At 46.0% G+C, this 21675-nt stretch overlaps 1 long non-coding RNA gene across 1 annotated transcript in view; it reads left to right on the plus strand.

The window, feature by feature from the left end:
• Positions 1-20291, plus strand: part of LOC148773107 (uncharacterized) — a 42951-nt gene extending 22660 nt beyond the window's left edge. Inside the window, exon 3 of the long non-coding RNA XR_016036995.1 lies at positions 15560-20291. This is a non-coding gene — a long non-coding RNA (uncharacterized LOC148773107). The remainder of the gene's footprint in view (positions 1-15559) is intronic.
• The last annotated feature ends 1384 nt before the right edge of the window (positions 20292-21675 follow it).

The following is a 21675-nucleotide window of genomic DNA, read 5'->3' on the forward strand; positions in this document are numbered from 1 at the left end:
TTGAAGAGAGCAAAGGAAGACCACTTGGGGAGCGTTTCAAAATCACATAATTCGGGTGTTTGTATTACCAGGGAGGAGAGTCCTCGTGTCTCAGAAGAGCCCTCAGTGGCAAGACAAGCTCTAAACTGGGTCAGAAATGGGAGTAACAAGGTAAGACATGGGTCTCACCTCTTAATAACCATCAGGAACAAGCAGCTTAAAGGGGCAGTGTGTGACTATATTATGGAAACTTTGCTTATATGAGAAAACAAAAAGTAATAAAACAGAGTCCAAGGAAGCTTAGATATTAGTAACTAATGGTGAGTTCAAGGAGGTTTAGATAAGTAATGGTGGGTTAATATGAGAAATTTAACTAGAAATACCAAACCCAAGAGGTGAAAGTGTCCCAGGAATATTAGTGTGTAGTGAGACAGATACTGTTCATGGGGGGACACGACTGAGCGACTGAACTAAACTGAATGAGACAGAGGTGAGTGTAGTCAAGAGCTCACTGCTGAGCAGAGTCCGAAGTCAGGGAGGAAAGAGGGGCCTGCTTCCTGTGACTGAGAACTCAAGAGAGGCCACAGCTGATGGAGTCTGAGGGCGTGTGCTTGCGATGAAATTCCTCCCCACCCCTCCCCCGACCCCCAGCCCTGGAGTTAGATGGGGGAGGATGCAGCCTGGGCTGCTCTGGACAGCAGAGATTTCTTCACACACACATCAGTCTTGCTTGATCACATGTCCTGCTTCTTTAGAAAATAACTCAGTTGTACCCTGAGGACACTGTGTCCCAGGAACACACTTACACATAAACAGAAAACTTGGACAGGAGTCTAGCAAAGCAGAGATCCATTATGTGAAGAAATGAAATGCCTGTAACAAACCAAACCAAACGGGCAGGCAAGCCGAAGGGATCTGGCAGGGTCGGGGATGCTGGCAGGTGAGGTGGCTGTGGGTCCTTACCTGGGAGGGTCATGTGGGGAACAGTGGAGATGGGCCTCACAGGTCCTTGCTTCCCTGGGGACTCCGTCTTCAGGGGGACCTGGCTGACCAGGGGGTTTCATGCAGCCGGGAAGTGTGATGCCACATAGCCATCCTGTCGAGGCTGGAACTTGATATGGGGCAGTTGAAGCTATCTCTGGAAATGGGCTTGAGTGGAACTTCCCTGGGAAGAAGCTAACAGAGAAGGGCTTCTCAGCCATCTTCGTTCAAATTGGAGTGGAGAGGAATGGGCCAGTCACTTGGGCAAAGACAAGGCCTAAAATTCATGAGAGTATGAACATTTTACAAGAAGCAAGTAAAATCAAGGATTTTGTTCAAATGCTGATGTGTGATTAGGGCTTTCAAAAAATAAATAGGCTTTATTAATTTGGGTGTGAAAAAATATACCCATTTAATAATTAAAGTTCAGTGAATTTTTCTTAAATGTGCAGTGAGTTGTGACAAATGTACGCACTCATGGAATCGCCAGCATAATCGCCACCATTTCCTCCAATCCAGAAGGTGAGGAAATCCTCGTGCTCTTCTGTTGGGCTTCTCCCAGAGCCCTGCCCTCAGCAGTCCCCACTCTGCTTCCTGGCACTTCAGTGCACTGTTTCCAGAACCTCATTGGACACTTACGGCATGTTGCCTTTTGTGTCTGGCCGCTGTCACTAAGCACATGCATTTGAAATTTATTTGTGTTATTCTATCTATATCCCTCAGTTTGTTTATGCATTCTCAAGTTGATGGATATTTGTTTCTAGTTATTGCCTATTAAGAATAGAACTGCCGTAAACACTCATGTATAGGTCTTTATGTAGATGTAGGAAATCATTTATGGTGGGCGCGTTCCCAAGAGTGAGACTGCTAGGTTATATGGTGAATATATGTTTAACTTTGAAGATTCTTCCCAAAGATCCCGCACCATTTTGCATTCCCAGAAGCAAGGTGCAAGAGTTGCAGTTACCCTATATTCTTGCCACCATGACTTGATATTAGCAGTCATTTTAATTTTGCTCATTCTAGTGGGTGTATGATAGTGTCTCATTGTGGTTTTTATTTTCATTTCCCTAGTGACGTTGAGCATATTTTCGGGTGCTTACTTGAGATTCATATATCACTGGGATAGTATCTGTTTGAATCTCTTGCCCATTTTTAATCGGCTTCTTTTTTCTTCTGCTTGAGTTCTAAGAGTTGTCTGTATATTGTGGACACGAGTCATTTATCCAATATATGATTTTTATTTTGCAGACAGCTTCTCCCACTCTGTTTGACTTTTCGTGTAATCCTGGATGCACTTTGAGGGCAGACTGTCTTGATTTTGATGAAGTCCAGCTTATCTATGTTATTTGTTCTTGTTTCCTAATAAAAGATTTTCTTCTAGAATTTTAGCTCTTGCAGTTGGATACATTTTAAGTATATTTATATGGTGTGAGATAACAGTTGTAGTTCTTTTTCTTTTTTCATATGGATAGTCCATTGTTCAGCATCGTTTGTTGCAAAGACAGTCCATTCTTGAACTGCCTTGCCACTTACACCAGAAACATCTAGCCATACAAATGTGTTCTCCTCTGGACTCTATTTTGTTCCATTGATTGTTTTTACCAGTAATTTTTATTGAGATATGAATCACATACCATGAAATTCACCATATTAAAGTGTGCAGTCCATTAGTTTTTAGTATATTCACAAGATTATGCAACCACCACCACTATCTAACTTTACAGCATTTTCATCACCCCCAAAAGACTGTTCCAGTGATTTTCCCCCCAGATTCGCTGGTATAACTGACATGTAACATTGTTTATGTTTAAGGTACAGTGTGTCCGATCACACTTAGTATACTGCAGTATGACTGCCACTGCACTACCTCATGCTGTTCATACTGTTGCAAACGGCAGGGTTAAAATCTTCAAATTTTTCTTTTGATTTTTCTCTTTGATTGTTCAGGAGTGTATCATTTAATCTCCAAACATTTGTAAATTTTTCAGGTTTTGTCTTGTTGCTCTCTAGTTTCAAACCAGTGTGGTCAGAAGAGATACTGTCTGTGATTTCAGTATTCTTCAATTTGTGAAGACTTGTTTTGTGACCTAAAATAAGATTGATCCTAAAGAAAGTTCCACGTGTGTTTGAGAAGAATGTTTATTCTGCCACCGTTGGATGGAGTATTCTATATGTGTCTGTTAGGTTCACTCTGTGGTTCAAGTCCAGTGTTTCCTTGTTGACTTTTGCCTGCAGGATCTGCCCACTGATGACAGTGGGGTCTGGACGCTCCCTGCTGTTAACTGTGCTGCTGTCTTGACTCACACTTCAGGTCTGTTACTATTTGCTTAACTTTAACAAACTTTAATATATTTATGGTTGTTATATCTTCTTGATGGACTGACCTCCCTCTTTGTCTCTTACCATTTTTGACTTTTGTTTTGTCTGATTTTAAGTATCGCTACTCCTGGTCTCTTGGTTTCCTCTTGCTTGGAGTATCTTTTCCCATCCCTTCACTTGGAGATTATGTGTGTCCTTAAAGCTGAAGTGAATCTCCTGTAAGCAACATATAGTTGGGTCTTGCTTTTGTTAAGTGCCATCCAGGCACTCCGTGTCTTTCGGTTGGAAAATTCAGTTTACATGTTAAGGTAGTTATTGGTAGGTAAACACTTACTGATGCCATCTCACTGTTGTCTAACTGTTTTGTAGCTCCCTTGTTCCTTCCTCTCTTGTTGCCTTTCTCTGGTGGTGTGCTCCAGTTCCTTTCTCTTTGTATTTTGTGAATCTGCTGTAGGTTTTTGCTTGTGGTTGCCAGGGGACTCAGATAAAACATCTTATAGATATAAGTCTGTTAGTATTCTGTCCTTTAACCTTTGTACCACAATTAAGTGGTTAACACACCATTTAACAGAATTAGAGTATTCTGAATTTGGCTAAGTGTTTACTTTTAGCAGTCTGCTGTATATTTTCATATGTTTTCATGATACTGATTAGAGTGTGTTCCTTAAGCATTTCTAATAAAGCAGTTCTAAGGGTGATGAATTCTCTCAGCTTTTGTCTGGATAATTCCATGTTTTTCTTTCATTTCTGAGGGATAATTTTGCCAGATAGAGTATTCTTCATTTGCAGTTTTTTGTTGTTTTAGTTTCAGCAATTTGAATATATCACCCCTAGCTCTCTGATGAGAAATCCACTGATAGTTTAATGGGTGTTGCTTTACAGATTGCAGTCATTTCTTTTGCTGCTTTTAGGATTTTCTCTTTGATTTTTGAACAGTTCCTTCATAGTGTGTCTTAGAGAAGATGATTTGGGTTTGAAATAATGGGCTGACCTGCATCTTCAGGAACGTGGATATCCAGATTTCCCCAGGTTTGGTAAGCTCTCCGCCACTCTTCCTTTAAATAAGTTTTCTGCCGTCTTCTCCCCTTCTTCTCTCTCTGGAACTCCACTAATTCATGCGCCAGCTCTTTTGCTGTGTCCCGTAATGCACCTCGGCACTCTCCGCTCTGTCACGCTTCCTACTTCGCTCTTCTGCGCCTGCGCTATTTCAGAGCCCCTTTCCTCTGACTCGCAGGCCCTTCTGTGGGGTCTGTTCCGCTGGTGGGGCTCTCTGCGCGCTTTTCACTTCCCGCTCTGAGTCCTTCAGCCCCAGAATTTCTTTCTGGTTCTTTTTTAATAATTTCTCTCTCTTTGCTGATTTTCTCATTTTGTTCATACATTGTTGTGATTTCATTGACTCGCCTTTCTGGGTTTTCTTGTAGCTCAGGTCTCCTGAGAACAGTTATTTGTAACTCCTTATTAAGTACCCTGTAGAGCTCCGTGTATTTGGATTTGGATTCTGGGAAATTATCGCTGTCCTCTGGTCATGGCACATTTCCTTGATTGTTCACGTTTCTTGGTGTTTCGTGTTGCTGCTTTCACATTTGAGGTAGCAGTCACCTCTTCCCCTCTTTGCTAACTGCCTCGATAGACTCTGAAGCTCTCTCGCAGCTTGTATGAACATGCCTGCTCCACACCTACCACTTGCCTTGTGGCAGAATTCTTAGGCTTGTGCGTCTTCTGATCTTCCAAGGCACCAGGCTGGCTGTTGATAGCCTCTCCTTTTCAGGAAATCAGTGCTGCGGCTCCAGTTTGTGCTTTCTCCCTGGTCTGCTTTCTGTGTGTGTCCTCTAGCCTTTCACCACATCTCACTCTCAGGAGCATGTAAAGGGAGCCGTTCTGAAAGTTGAGGAAGTGTGGGCAAGGCAGGCAGCGTGCTGGGGGTGCCCACAGGCCAGGTGGGGGCTCCCTGGGTGAGGCTTCCCCAGCAGCTTGTAGACGGGCTTCCTGATGGAGTCCACAATGCAGACAGAAATTCAGGACCTCCAAGAATCTGATGTGCTCTTGTTCCCATCTGTCTCTGCCTCCAGTCCTGGAGGGCCTGATTTAATACCCTGGGTGCTGCAGGAGAGAAGCATCTCTCTGACAGCCCTGCAGCTGGGGACGCTGGGCGCTCCCCCTTTCCCCAGGGGAGAAAGCCTTATTTAGCCCTGGGTGCTCCACCCTGGGCGGGGTGATGCTGGCATGGTCAGCCTCCCCCTCCTGGAGTCCAAGCAGGCTGTCCACATAGGACCAGGGTGTCCAAGCACGTGGTTTTTCTGCCCCTGTGGGCTCTGGAACCTCTCCTCTGGAAAGCTCGATGTGCCAGGCGCCATCGTCTGTGCCTGGCCACCCGGGTCAGTCTTCTTAGGTGCTCCAGCTGGCGGCTGAGAGGGCTGGAGGCTCTCATGGGTCCCTGCTGGTTCCACAGCCCCGATTACCTCATGCACAGGTGGGCCAGACTCCTCTGAGTGCCTGGGCGGATGGTGCTGGACCCCCCTGGCTCCCCAGAGGCACTTTTGTTGGTGGAAGGAGGCTGATTTTTGTTGTTGGAGAGAAATAAATTGAGGGACACCTGTGGCTCAGTACTCTATTGATCTTGATGTGTACCCTTTAATTCTTCAGTCTATGTATGGCTCTGTAGTAAATATAGAAGTACAAGCTTTGTTTGGCTTCTTCCCTATTGTTTTTGCTATTCTATTCTCTAATTTGAACTTTTATTTATATTTTAGAATCAGCTCATCATTTTACACTATTGAGTTCTGATCTGTGAGAACATGGTCTATCTCTCCACTTGTATATTTAATTTCTCAATACTGTATAAGATTTTTATTTACAGGTCATATTTTGTTACTGTCCATATGTAGTTCAGATTATTTGGTACTATTGTAAAGGATACTAGATTTCTAAATTTCAAGTTCCTTTTTTTAGTATATTTTATATTTTAAAATATACTAGTTCTCTGCGGCAAGCCACTCCAGTACTCTTGCCGAGAAAATCCAATGGATGGAAGAGCCTGGTAGGCTTCAGTCCGTGGGGTCGCTAAGTATTGGACACGACTGAGAGACTTCACTTTCACTTTTCACATTCACACATTGGAGAAGGAAGTGACAACCCACTCCAGTGTTCTTGCCTGGAGAATCCCAGGGATGGGGGAGCCTGGTGGGCTTCCATCTATGGGGTCACACAGAGTCGGACACGACTTAGCAGCAGTAGCAGTTCTCTGCTACAGAGAAGGCAGTGGCACCCCACTCTAGTACCCTTACCTGGAAAATCCCATGGACAGAGGAGCCTGGAAGACTGCAGTCCGTAGGGTCGCTGAGGGTTGGACACGACTGAGCGAGTTCACTTTCACTTTTCACTTTCATGCATTGGAGAAGGAAATGGCAACCCACTCCAGTGTTCTTGCCTGGAGAATTCCAGGGATGGGGGAGCCTGGTGGGCTGCCATCTGTGGGGTCACACAGAGTCGGACACAACTGAAGTGACTTAGCAGCAGCAGCAATTCTCTGCTAGTATACAAAAATACAGTTGATTTTTTTTGTGTTGCCCTTGTATGCTAAGTGTATACAATAAGTAAATTTAACAGTTAAATTCACTTATTGGCTCCAGTAGCGTTTTGTCAGTTCTTTAGGATTTTCAATACAATCATGTCAGCTGTGAACAAAGATAGTTTTAACTTTTCCTCCAGTGTATGCCTTTTCTTCATTACTCAGCATGTGTGTTAAGTCACTTCAATTGTGTCCAACTCTTTGCGACCCAATGGACTGAAGCCTGCCAGGCTCCTCTGCCCATGGAATCCTCCAGGCAAGAGTACTGGAGTGGGTTGCCATGCCCTCCTCCAAGGGGATCTTCCCGACCCAGGTATCGAGCCCATGTCTCCTCCTTCTCCTGCAATGGCAGGTGAATTCTTTACCACTGGCACCACCTGGGAAGGCCTTATTACTCTGGCTAGGCTCCATATCATGTGTTGAATAGAAGTGGGAAGAGTGGAATCACTGTGTTGTTTCCTGTCTGAAAAAGTGAAAGTCACTCAGTCGTGTCTAGCTGTTTGTGACCCTGTGGACTATACAGTCCATGGAGTTCTCCAGGCCAGAATTCTGCAGTGGGTAGCCTTTCCCTTCTCCAGGGGATCTTGCCAACCTGGGGATCAAGCCCAGGTCTCTCACATTGCAGGCGGATTCTTTACCACAGAGAAGAGGTGTTAGCTGTACGGATGCTGTTTATCAGATTGAGAAAGTTCTCTTTTATTCTTTGTTTGCTGATCATTTTTATTGTGATTGTTGAATTTTGTCAAATAGTTTTTCCTGCGTGTGTTGAGATCATTGTGAGCCTTTTCTGTCTAAATCTGTTGATACAGTGATTCATTGATTGGTTTTCAAATATTAAGCTTAATTTACATTCCTCAGATGAAACAGTCCTTGGTAATGATGTATCATCCTTTTTACATATTGCTGGATTTGATTTGCTAATTTTATTCAGGACTTTTTTTTGGTTATGTTCATAAAAGATATTGGCCCATAGTCTTCTTTGCCATGAATGTCTTTATTTGGTTTAGTTGTCAGGGTAATATTGACCTCATAAAAGAAGTTGTGAAAGGTTCCTTTCTCTTCTGTTTTCTGGAAAAGTTTATTTAATATTCACATTTTTATACTTAAATGTTGGTAGAATTTACCAATGAAGTCACATACCTCTCCAAGTAAAAGTTCATAGATATAGTTATTCAGCTTATTTTTTTCTTTAGTGACATTTGACAGTTTGTGTCTTTAAAGGAATTTTTCCACTTTAAGTTTAAAATTTACTGATCTAAAGTTGTTCATTATATACACTTATTACCCTTTAATGTTTGTAATATGTAGATAGATAGATGTCCCATCTCTGATTTCTTGTATTGATAATTCAATTTTTCTTTCTTTTTTGGTTAGAGAGCATAGAAGTAGAGAGACTAGTACAATGCTTCTCACATATCTATTACCCAGAGTCAATAATGATCAACATTTTGCCACAGTTCATTAATGCTTTTTTTTTACTTGAAGTATTTTAAAGTTCCACACACTATATTTTACAACTTCTAGATAGTTCAGTATGCATCTCTTAAAAAATAAGCATTTTTTTTAAACAGAACCAAATGCCATTAGCTATTCCTAAAAGTATTAACTGTGATTCCTTGGTGTCATCTTTTACTTAGATGTTTGCCTATAGGATTTTCCTGATTGTCTCAGAAATGCCATTTTATAGTTGATAGGTTCAAATCAGAATCCAAACAAGGTCTGCAGCTTACCCAGGGCTGTTACATGCCTTAGATCTCATAATCCAGGATGAATCCTTTTTGTAAAATTTCTTCCCATAGAATGTTCTACATTCTGGGTTTGACTGTTCGCTTCCAGTTGGCAGTTGGCTTCAGTTGACTTCTTTCTTTCATGTGAAGAGCTTCTTCAGTCTGAGTCACTGTGAAATGTCTTGGAGCCTCTGTCCTCCCAGGGACCTTCCCTCAGCTCTCATGCCGTGGGGCAGTGTGGAGTGGGGCACCTCGCACTTTACAGCCAGGGGAACATCCGCTTCTCCGTCCAGCTCAGACCAGGCCACTTCTCTGCCGCCTGGGCCTCCCCCACATCTGCATGCTTAGTCGCTCAGTCATGTCCAACTCTGTGTTACTTCATGGACTGTAGCCTGCCAGGCTCCTCTGTCCATGAGATTCTCCAGGCAACAATACTGGAGTAGGTTGCCATGTCCTCCTCCAGGGGGATCTTCCCGACCCAGGGATCAAATCTTGCATCTCCTGCATTGGCAGGCAGAGTCCTTAACACTGCACCACCTGGGAACCCCCTCTGGCTTCTGGCCTCCACTTCATTACCTATCTGCCTTGTTCATGGAGGTTTTCCGTGTGTGTTAAGCCTTGTCCAGCAAATCTGTCTTCTACTCTGGTACTGTATGTTGTCTTTCACTGTTTCGTTTTATGGAAGCATAACACACAGAGAAGTGCAGAGATCACATAGCCTGATGGAGTCCATAATAGGAATGCTCCCTAGGTCAGGTGTCCTTCTGTCTTGACGTCCAGCAGAGAGGTTAGTCAGGCTGCGATTTACCCCCATGTAAATATAAGCACAGCTTTTCCCTGGTGGTCCAGTGGTTAGGATTCACTACTTTCACGGGTGTGGGCCATGGGTTCAATCCCTGGTCGGGGAATTACTGCAGCCAAAAAAGTTAATTGAATAACTAAATATCATCACATAGTTGTTTCAGTTTCTAAGTAATTTCTCTTCAGACCGCATGCACTGCAGCCCACCAGGCTCCTGTCCATGGAGTTCTGCAGGGAGAATTACTGGAGTGGGTTGGCGTTCCCTTCTCCAGGGATCTTCCCGACCTAGGGATGGAGCCCGAGTCTCCCGCATCGGCAGGTGGAGCCTCTGCCCTGCGCCCCCAGGGAAAACCATGCTCACACTGCGTGTGCTGTTTCTGTCTGACTCTCAGCATGGCTTTAATGTTCACACGTGTTGCTGCACATAACAGTCTTGTCCGTTTTCATCGTAGAGTGTTCCTCAGCTTGCCTGCCACTGTTCATTAGCCCATTTTACTGTTGAGGGACACTTCAGTAGTATCTGGTTGGGGCTGTTCTAAATGACACTGGTCAGAATATTTTTATCCGAGTGTTTCTGGTGAACCTGTGCCCAAATTTATGTATCATGTATGCCTGGAGTAGAGTTGCTGGGCTGTTACGTCTGCAAAGGCTTAGCTTTTATAGATGCTGCCAAATGGTCTTCCACTGTGGTTGCGCTAGACAATTTCTTAAAATACAGAACTAACCTCGTCTCCTTCCAGGCTTACCTAATACCCTTCATTACCCCATCACACGGAGGCGAAATCCGCCTTCCTTAGCACCTTCTCCAGGGCTCCCAGCCCCCAGAGGTGCCCAGCCATTCCCTCCGCTAGTCCACCCTCTCCCCTGACCACCCTCAACCTGTGCCTGCTTGTTGCCTCTTGAAGACTCCGCTTTGCAGGTTGCTCTCTCCTTCAGGATGTGTTGTGTCCTGGTCTTTTCATCTCTGGGGAGGGATTCCTGAGAGACCAGGGAGACCTCCAGTAACCTTCCCCTCATACCAGGAGGGGAAGAAGACACAGCTCATCCCCCTGACCATGGGCTGGTCCCACAACAGGGTGGGGAGAGGAGAGAGACCTGATTTTCTTGTCCTTGGCTGACATTGCTTTGTTCCTTTTTATAGAAGAAAGTTGTTTTGGGAGAGGAAGGAGACAAAGTTCCAATAAATCAAAAGAAAAAATTGTTAACCACCTCACTGAAATGATCGGGCTGTTCAGTTAGGAAAATGGCTGGATAAGCCCAGTGGAGCTTCCTTGAGTCTTTCTCTTTGTTATGATCGAAAGAACCCTATAAAGTTAACTTTAAAAGAGCAAAAGCCCCATGATGAAAAGCAGTTCTGTTATTTTTTAAATAAGTCTGAAAAAGTGGTTAAACTGAACGTGGCAGCGTTTCTTCTTTGCTGACCACAGGGCATTTTTACGTTTTAACTGGATTTTGGTCTCCCAGGAGTGGCCTGCCTGTTATTTTTTTAAGTGCTTTTGAAAAGCCAAGCATAGACCAAATCATGCTTTTTAGTAATATTTAGGGTCCTGACATCCGCCCCCAAATGCCAGAGGCCAAGGTGTGTGAAGGTTGCTGTCAGCCTCCTGTGGGTGCTGGCGGTCACTTAGCTTTCCCAGTGGGCTTTGCCTTTGCTTGTTTGGCTGGGGACAGAGTGTCTAAGAGGCTTGGATTCACTTGGCTCAGTGCATCCAGCCCCTTCAAAGCCCAGTCACTTCAACAAAATACATTTTTCTGGGAATTTTGGACTCAAGATATTCTGACTGCCATTGGCGAGCAGTGATCAGGTGTGTGTTCAGACTCACAGGAATATGAACAAATGGATTCACTTTATGTGAAGTGTTTAAACGCATGTTCAGTAATATGCCCTTAATTTCCTCCCCTAATCCCTTCTTCCTTGTAATTCAGAGTTTTAATTGAATTTTACTTGGGCTGGAAAAGCACTGAAAGGATCTGCATGCTTTGCTCAGTCGTGTCCAACTCTGTGCGACCCCATGGACAGTATGTAGCCCACCAGGCTCCTCTGCCCATGGGATTTCTCAGGCATGAATATTGGAGTGGGGTGCCATTTCCTTCTCCTTGAATGCTCTGGGGACACTTAACTAATCAAAAAGCCCATCAGCCTTAATTCTGAGTTGTGTGTTCAGTTTTTAAAGGCTTAAATAAAACCTTTAAAGATGGAGTTGTGTGTGTGCACCTGTGTGCTGGGGGGTGATTCTCCTTTGCATGCTCTGAGGGAGGCGTGAGCTTTTCTAGATTTGCATTCCTCTTGCATTCCTGACCGCCTCCAGGTAGCCAACATCCTTCTAGAGAACTTAAACTGGTCTTTAGTCATATTCTTAGCAAAAAGTAATCCTGAAAGTGCTTCTGTTATTGCCACTGGAAGCAGTGAGTCTGGATTCCAGAGCCCTGGAAATGGAGTCCGGTTGTTCCCGGCTTGCCGTGGCACAGTGCCCACCCGTGGTGGGGTCCTGGGCCGATGCCTCCTGCATGGGGCCCAGGGCTCCTTTGTAGTGGAGGTGCTGTTCTGGGGTCTCGGGCTGGTGGTCATCTTCCAGAGTCTTCTCCCCAAATTCATCCTGTCCCACAGTGCTGGCCCCTGGCAGCTCGCCTGTGGGTCCTGGGGCCGTAGGAAGCTGAACTTGTGTCCCGCACGTCTCCCGCCACCTGCTGTGGCCCGGCCCCCTTTCCCTGGGTGATGCAGGCCCCTCTGAGGTTGGCAGTGGCTTGGCTTTGACCTTTGACCCTCTTGTTCCTTCAACGCTCTGAAATACTGCATTAAATATACGGGACCTCGGCCTAGCTGGGGTCTCAGCTCCTTTTGTTACTGCTTATTCATTCACTTTGGGGGAGGCTTGACTTCTAAAATGGTTATCTAGAAGTTGTTTAAATGGGTGTATTTCTCTTCTTTCTGGGACATTTTGTTAGCTCACCACCTAGAAGGGAATGCTTTGTGTGATATTTCCTAATTGTTCTTCTTTGCTCTTTCGAACTTAAATTTAAGTTGCATTTCCAGACTCCCATTTCTCACGTAAGAAAGCAGACAGTCAGAAACCACTTTAAGTTAAGCATTTAAGCCTTAAAATGTTCATGAAAGACAAAACCTTTTAAATAGTCCACTACTGGGCAGTGGACTCTATTGCTTTCTGCCCGAGTTGTGTCCAGGAAGAAAAAAAAAAAGATATTTGCAGGCATACAGAGTCCAGTGGGAGTTACCTCCCTTCACAGAGACCTGCTGGCCCTGCAAGCAGTGGGTTGGGGGCACAAATGCAGATTCCTGACTCCTTCCCTATTGATGGGGGGCTTGCTGCTGGCAGAACAAACATGTTTTGAGCAACTGCCAGCAAGCAAGTTAAAAGCTGCTCCTCTAGCAGCCTGCAGAACAATATCCTGAGAGGCAAATCATCTGCCACATCTCCTGGTATGGCCACTGTGGGAAGTCTCTGGTCGGCCGCCAGTGGCTGGGCCCCGGGTGGCTCATGGCAGCCAGCGAGGCCCAAGTCTTCCCCCAGATCCCATCCCACAGAGGCCCCTGCGTCCTCAGCGACACCTCGGACTTCTCGCCTCTCCTTCTAGGAGCCCAGGTAACAGCCTCAGAGAAGTCTGTCTGGTTGTGTTGTATTTGGGGTTCCAGAAAACAACTGAATTTTAAGGGAGGCCATTGCAAAGCTATTTTAGAGCTACTTGGATGCTGGTGGAAATTCAAGGGGAAGATTTTGCTATTGATTAGGGATTGTGAAGTGTGTTGAACTCAGATGAAAATATAAAATGGTAATAATTACAGGCGGAGTAGCCTACAGATTTCTTTCTTTCCACAATCCCACTGAATCTTTTCTTTCAATCAGCTTTCTTTGACGTATAATTTATACATAAGCAAACTCGTACATTAAGTGCAAAGATGGATGATTTTGTCAAATGTATACGCCCATGGAGCTACTGCCCTGGTAGAGATAAGAACACCCCCCACCCCAAGACACACACAGTGGTCTGAGTGTTGTCCCTGGAGGTTGGTTTCTTAGGTCCTGGATGATGGCCTTTTGTTATGCATGGACGCTCACTGCGGAGGAGGCTGGGGCAGGGGTGGGGGTGACTGGCCCTGAGTCACTCTGAGTCCAGAGCACTTGCTCTTCCAGATCCGTGCCTCTGTGTCTGGCTTCTGAAGGAGGCGGCGACAGAGCCACCAGACTAGATGTGGCTCCCATAAGTCTGCACCCTGAGTGGCGTCTGAGCCTGTGGCCTTTGTGGCAAAGAGAACGTGAGAGATTCCCAACAGGGTGAAGGCTGCAGGGTCTCTCTGGGAGTCTGGACCAGGAGGGAAACCCCTTGCTTTACTGCAGCAAGTATTTATTAAGTGCCTGCTCCTCACCCTGAACTGTGCTGGGTGATGTGGGAAACATGAGATGAAGAGAATTCCAGACCCCTCCCCTTGAGGAGTGTTGTGGTTTTGAGAAACAGTTTAGAGAGACTGGTTCCAGGCAGGACAAAGTGCAGAATGAAAAAACGGGGTCCCCTGTTCGGAAGGCAGGAAGTGCTGTTAAACGTCTTGAATAGGAAGCCTTTTCCTTTCTTCAGTCTCTCTTGACTTACCGTGTTTTTTGAATCGCTATTTTACATTTTATTGTATATCATTTTACTCTTATGTTAAATTCTCAGCCTTGAATTTATCCTTTACCTTTATATTGGACAACTTCAGTTTTAAGTTTAAATGAAAATATAGGAACATTTAATTCATATGTGGAATCACAGAAATGACAATATTTTGTAACTCGTGCACACATACATATTTTATTCTTGTCAGAACTGGAAACTGCTCTGAACTCTCTCACCTGCATTGATTTCCCTTTTCAACAGGCGCACGCTCTGCGGACAGTCCGCCTTCGGCCCCCAGTGCTGGAGCAGAGACTGATGCCGGGGGCCGGGGTCTCTGCGGGTCGCCCTGGCCTCCCTGTTCGTCTCGTGTGTGTTCGGCGTGTTCAGGGAGGGTCCGTTTGCCTGCTGGTGTTGGCGTGAACACTGTGCCTCCTTGCTGCATTCAGAGCGGCTTCTGCCTGGAAGGGACGGGCGTCCTCTGCTGGCTGGCCCGGGCGTCGGTGTGAGACACCGCCTCGACCTCGCTCCGAGCCTTGCGGAGCCCCCTAGCGGGCCCACCAGGATTCTGCTCCTGGGGCGTCCAGGACGCCGTGAGCCGCCGGGGCTGCGCGGAGCTGCTGTGGGGGCCGGGAGGCGGCAACGCCGCCCCGGGCTTCTCTCACACAGCACAGGTTCCGAGCGGATCGCTCACGACGCCAGGACAGAGGCCCCTGCCCGCGCTGACCCCCGGCAGGCTGCCCGGTGGGTGCTCCTGCCTGCGAAACGCCCGCGAGCGCCGGAGGGCAGAGGGCGGCAGTGGAGCCTGCTGCCGGGCGCCCCCGGGGCTGGGCCCTGGTCTTGTTCCGAGTCTGGGCGGGAGGCCACGAGAGGGCACCGGGCAGAGTCTCCGCCGGGCAGGCAGAAGGGGCGAAGGCAGGTCTGCGGGCGCCGTCCGTGCACCTCCCTTCCTCTGTTTCCCGCCTGTAAACCAGGGAGGTGGGGCGGGAGGAGGCCTCGGTGAGCCATCATTTGAGCGCGGCGGTGCCGGTCTAACACGCGGCACACCGCGAAGATGCCCTCAGTCCCGCCGGCGGTGTATTTCCCCTCAGAGCCGCAACTGCGCCCGGCTTCCTGGGGGCCCTCCTGGCGCGGGTCCTCAGACGCTGCCCGCCCCGAGGACGCGGGCACTGCCCCTGGCGGGGGGCCACCTCGCCTCCCGGTGGTCCCTGTGTTTCAGAGACGGCGCCGGCGGCCGTGAGACTGGCCTGGCATTACGTTTCCTCGGGACTGTCTGGCATGCGCAGAGCAGGACGGCGGCCGGGCACTGGGAGGCCCAGCGGGGGAGGGGCCCCGGAGGGCTCAGCACCCGGGGCGGCCGCGAGCGTGCACCAGCCTCCTGCCTGCAGGGGCGCCGAGCCCCGCGGCCGCAAGCGCCGGTCGGGAAGCCGCTGTGCTGCCGCGTTTCCAGGCGTTTCCAGGGTCTCTGGCGGCGGCGGCGGCAGGAGGCCCTGGGCCGCCGTGAGGCGCGCGGGCGAGGAGGGGCGGCCGCGCCGGGCAGGGTCGAGCGGCTTGTTTTCCCATCTGTTTCCTACAGCCCGAAGAGTTTCCGAGGGCTTTCCGTGAAACTAGAGCGCGCACTCGCGCGTCTCTGGGGAGAGGAGTGTTGGAGGCGGAGGCGGGGCCCCTGCAAGGAGAGCACCCTCCGGAGACGAGCACGCGCCCGCCTGACTCAGGCCCGCGGCCGCGCGGGAACCAGGCGCGGCGTCGCGCTGCTGAAGCTGGGCCGCTCACGGGTCTGGTGGGAGCCGCGTGTGACGCACGAGGTCCACCAAGCAGAGCCGAGGACACGGCAGCCGGGTAGGCCGCGGTGAGTGGCCGGCCCCGGGCCTGCGCCCAGCCGGCCGGGGCAGAGCCGCTCCTTGGGGGCCATAACTCTGTGCGACCCAAGCCGGTCGGTGCTCCTGCCTTTTCTAGCGCTGTCTAATCCAACCCTGATGGCAGGCAGTTGGTGCTTTCATGGCTTAAGGATTTATCACTTAGAGAAAACAGTAAGATCTACGTGTCATCATTTCTAACTCTTCAGCATTGCCTTGTGTCATAAAATATTAATCTTGCATGAATATTTTGTAGAGAAGCCTCTTTTGTAGAGGTGGTTTTCATGTTAGACGCTGGTGTCCATTTACGTCCTTTTGCAGAGTTTAACGAGAGTTAAATATTAGCCCTTTTCTATTTGGTTCACCTGGCATGTGTGTTTCTAAATATGGTCCTGGCGTGTGCAACAGTTCTAATTCCTAAACCAGCAGATTAAACTCTTACATGAAATTCTGCATTTTTACACACTTGCCACCAGGTGGCTAAGAAAAAATATTAAGCAGGAAAAAACTCAACAATTATGCGAAGGACTCATAATTACTTTCAATTTCTGCTTCAGCAATGAAATAGGAAACTCTAGATGGACTGTGTTTCAGTAAGAAAACTGCTGAATCAGTGACATAGGCATTTCAAGTAGTGCCAGACTAGATAGACATTTCCATGAGTTTTTGTTTTCTTAAAGATTGACAATGTTAAACTCACCAAATTTTGCTGAAGTGAAAGTTTTTGAGACTCTCTCTGAGCCTGTTCCACCTCTGGGCTGACCCCTGGACGTCCACATTATTCCTGACCTGTTGGACTTGAGACAAGGGTTTGGCTTTTGGGCTTCAGGATTCCCGAGGGGAGGGTGACTAAGTCCTGATCACAGCATGGCCTCCCGGTCCAGGCTTTACACATCAGTAAAAGTGTCATGGGAAATAGATGGAAAAACAGTGGAAACAGTGTCAAACTTTATATTTTTGGGCTCCAAAATCACTGCAGACGCTGATTGCAGCCATGAAATTAAAAGACGGTTGCTCCTTGGAAGGAAAGTTATGACCAACCTTGATAGTATATTAAAAAGCAGAGACATTACTTTGCCAACCAAGGTCCATCTAGTCAAGGCAATGGTTTTTTCCGTGGTCATGTATGGATGTGAGAGTTGGACTGTGAAGAAAGTTGATCGCCGAAGAATTGATACTTTTGAACTGTGGTGTTGGAGAAGACTCTTGAGAGTCCCTTATACTGCAAGGAGATCCAACCAGTCCATTCTAAAGGAGATCAATCCTGGATGTTCATTGGAGGGACTGGTGCTAAAGCTGAAACTGCAATACTTTGGCCACCTGATGCGACGAGTTGACGCACTGGAAAAGACTCTGATGCTGGGAAAGGTTGGGGGCGGGAGGAGAAGGGGACGACGGAGAATGAGATGGCTGGATGGCATCACCAACTCTGTGGACATGAGTTTGAGTGTACTCCGGGAGTTGGTGATGGACAGGGAGGCCTGGCGTGCTGTGATTCATGGGGTCGCGGAGAGTCGGACATGACTGAGCGACTGAACTGAACTGAACTGAACTGAACTGAAAGTTGTCTGCAGAAACACTGCTTGAGTTCATTTAGAATCCACTCTAAAACCCAAAAGTAAGAGGCACCAAGTTGAATGTTAATTCCTGTGTGTCCCTTTTCATTGATTCTTTATATTAACGGTAAGATACTAGAGGGAAATCTATGCCTGGGGGGGTGGTGACACAACAGGGTAGACTTCTCTTCATGGAATACATCTGTTAAAGACAGCACCATGTGATAGAAACCCTGTCCCCCGCCCCATACTGCTTCAGCATGCTGACCATGGGCCTTGTCCAGTGAAAACACGACCCTACCAGTTTCTCATCTGGCTTCCTGTGGCCTCTCAACTTCTGTGCCTTCCACTTTGCCCTTCAGTGCTCTAATTTATTAACTTTGACAAGTAACCTCTTGGTTGTACAGGATTTTATTCGCAATTCATTTTTCTGATTCAAAGTGAACATGAGTGCCTTAATCCTCTAATGGGAATTAATTGCTTGTTTCAGTGCTTCACTCTGATCCTTTCTCAATCCCCACAGGGACGAGGCTCTTCCTGAAGGATCTGTGTGAGTTGTTCAAAACACAATCAGAAAGGTACTGATGTTTTTCTTGTGAAGGGAGCCAGAAATGCACAATATTAATTTTTTTATTACATAAGTGGTAGTCTTAAACTAATATTATATAGGATGTAATTCAGTAGATAAAATGTAGAGAATTTTAATTCATTCATTCTATCAGGCTACAGTATTTCCTAGAAAAGAAGGTTTACTTTTTATCACCAGGTTTTCTTTTCTGGAAATAAGCCAGCCTCTTCTGCAGAAGAAAGTTACTGAACTGATTTTCTACAGAGTTGGAATCAACACACTGGCCTACCCACGATCATTTCTATGTAATATCACCTTCTGGGTATTTGGCTTGGCTCCAGAAAATTAAGGTCATAACTAATGCTTGATTCCCTTCTCCGATTTATTATGTAGAATATTCTTTTCTGTTTGATTTGTAAGGGGCTGCCTTGATAAGATTCTAAGCTAGCAGATATGTAAGATTTTGCTATAGGAAGCGGTTGGGGTGGAGAACTTAGGTGGGAATACAGTCACAGGGAAGAGGGAATTAACCTTCACTGGGCCCCAAGGCCTGGCACAGTCAGGAGAGATTAGCTCTTAGGGAGACAGATGAATGAATGCAATTTTAAACAGGCACAGACTCTCAGAAAGTTTAACGTGCCCAGAGCCACACATGTGCTAGGTGGTGGAGGTGGGAGTTTGATTCAGGTTTGTCCCTGTACCACAGTGCCCTTCAGTGGACCGACCTGGGAGCATCTCTTTCACGTTAGAGATGTACAATCTTCAGTTGCTCTGGAAAAGCCCAAACGGCTCACCTGCACCTCCTCTGTTATTTACTAAACCAAGTCCTTACACGTTATCCAAGACTCCGACCCTAAGCCAGGGCTGTGGAAGGAGCTACGTGGCAGGAAGAGAATGGGGTGGGAGACACAGTAATGTGCCCACTACAGAGGGCAGCATCCCCTTCTGTAGTGGCAGTGCCACCCCTCTGATGCTGGCCCAGGGGGTGGTGCCTCAGGAAGGGCCCGGTGTGTTCCTGACCAGAGTGGATCACAGGCGTGTTCTCAGTTAGCCCTGCTGCGGGCTGCAAGGATCTGGCCAACGTAATAGTCTTTTCACGTGTTCTGTTGGCTGTGACCCTCACAGCAGCCCTTGGAAATCAGCTGAACATGATTGACAAAGACCGGAGTATAGGGCAACAAGGAACTCGAAAGAGAAAAACTAAACCCAAAGCTAGCAGAGAAAGGAAATAATAAAGGTTAGAACAGACATGAATAGAGACAAATCAATGAAACCAAGAGTTGGTTTTCTTAAAAGAGCGAAAAATTGACAAACGTTTCTCTAGATTAAGAAAAAAAGAGACACTATAAATCAGAAATGAAAGCTAGAACATTACAACCCATTTTATAGAAATGAAAAGGATTTTAAGGGAATACTTATGAACAATTGTATGGCAACAAACTGGTAACCTAAATGGATAAATTCCTAGAAACACACACCTCACTAAGACTGAATCATGATGAAACAGAAAATCTGAGTAGACCTGTTACTAGCAAGGAGATCAACTTGGTAATCAAGGCTCCCTCCACAATGAAAATACGAACTAGATGATTCACTGTTGAATTCTACCAGACATGCAGAGAGAATCAGCACCAGTTCTCCTCAGAATCTTCCCAAAAATTTAAGAGGAGGGAACACTTCCAAACTGGTTTAGTGAGGTTAGCACTGCCCTGACAACCAAAGCCAGAAAAAGACACTATACGAAAAAAAACAAACCAGTATCTCTGATGAAAACTGATGCAAAAATTCGAAACAAAGTACTAACAGAGAATTCAGTGACACAATGAAAGGATTATATACCATAACCAAGTGGGATTTACTCCTGAAATGCAATGATGGTTCAACATATGAAAATCAGTATACACTGTAGTACAATGTACACTGCATTAAGGGAATGAAGGGGAAAAAAACACTGTCTCAGTTGATACAGAAAATCATGTGACAAGATTCAACACTATTTAATGGTAAAAGCATTTAATTAGGAATAGAAAGAAATTAATTACACCATCCTAATGAAGGCTGTTGCTTCTGTGAAGAAAGCTGTTCGCTGAAGAATTGATGCTGTTGAACTGTGGTGTTGGAGAAGACTCTTGAGAGTTCCTAGGACTGCAAGGAGATCCAACCAGTCCATTCTAAAGGAGATCAATCCTGGGTGTTCATTGGAAGGACTGATGCTAAAGCTGAAACTGCAATACTTTGGCCACCTCATGCGAAGAGTTGACTCACTGGAAAAGACTCTGATGCTGTGAGGGATTGGGGGTGGGAGGAGATGGGGACGACCGAGAATGAGATGGCTGAATGGCATTACCGACTCGATGGACATGAGTTTGAGTGAACTCTGGGAGTTGGTGATGGACAGGGAGGCCTGGCGTGCTGTGATTCATGGGGTCGCAAAGAGTCGGACACGACTGAGCGACTGAATTGAACTGAACTGAATAAAGTCTGTATATGATAAGTCCATAGCTAACATCAAACTTAATGGTGAAAAAGCTTTTCCTCTAAGATCAGGAACAAGACAGGGATGTTTGCTTTTACCACGTACTTTTAGTATAATGATAAAAGAAAAAACAATAATCCAGATTAGAAAGAAAGAAGTGGAATTCTCTCTGTTCACATGATCTTATGTAGAAAATCCTAACATTTCCACAAGAGAATTATTAAGACTAGTAAATGAATTTAGCAAAGTTTCAGGATAAAACCAGTACACAAAAATTAATTGCATTTGTATACATAAACAATGAACACTCTCCCCTCAAAGTTTCCATTTATGATTACATAAAAAGAATAAAATACTTAGGAATAAACATAAGCAAGGAGGTGAAAGACTTGTACACTGAAAACTACAAAATATTATTAAAAGAAATTAAATAATTGGAAAGACATCTCATCTTAATGGATTATGACTTAAATTATTAAGATGTCAGTACTACCTAAACAGATTTTATATTCTTGTCAAAATTTCCAAATAGTATTTTTCTTTGAGAAATAGAAAAATCCATCCTGCAGTTCATACGGAATTTGAAGGAACTGCAAAAGAGCACAGCAATCTAGAGAAAAACACAAAGTTGGAGGTCTCATGTGTCCTGATTCCAAAACATACCCCAAAGCTACAGCAATCAAAACAGCGTGATACTGACAGTAAGACAAATTCAGTTGAACACAGTGTAAAGTGAAAGTCATTCAGTCGTGTCCAAGTCTTTGTGACCCCATGGACTATACAGTCCATGGAATTCTCCAGGCCAGAATGCTGGAGTGGGTAGCCTGACCCTTCTCCAGTGGATCTTCCCAACCCAGGAATCAAACCGGGGTTTACTGCGTTACAGGTGGATTCTTTATCAACTGAGCTATCAGGGAAGCCCTATTGAACACAATAGAGAACCTAGAAATACATCCTTAGATGTACGGTCAAATGACTTTTTTGACAAAGGTGGAAAGACCGATGGGGAGAAGGACAGTTTTTTTCAACTGTTGGAAAACTGGGTATCTATATGCAAAAGAATGAAGCTGAACCCCTATTTTATCTACATGATACACAATCATTAACTCAAAATAGATAAATCTTCAACATAAGAACTAAAACTATAAAACTCAGGGGAAGAGACAGGACAGGAGCTTTATGACACTGGGCTTGGCACGGGTTTCTTGGCTCTGACACCAGAACTATAGGCAATAA

The sequence above is a fragment of the Moschus berezovskii genome, chromosome Y, assembly GCF_049115385.1.
Source record: "Moschus berezovskii isolate FMDL1 chromosome Y, NW_MosBer_1.0, whole genome shotgun sequence".
NCBI classification, from domain to species: domain Eukaryota; kingdom Metazoa; phylum Chordata; class Mammalia; order Artiodactyla; family Moschidae; genus Moschus; species Moschus berezovskii.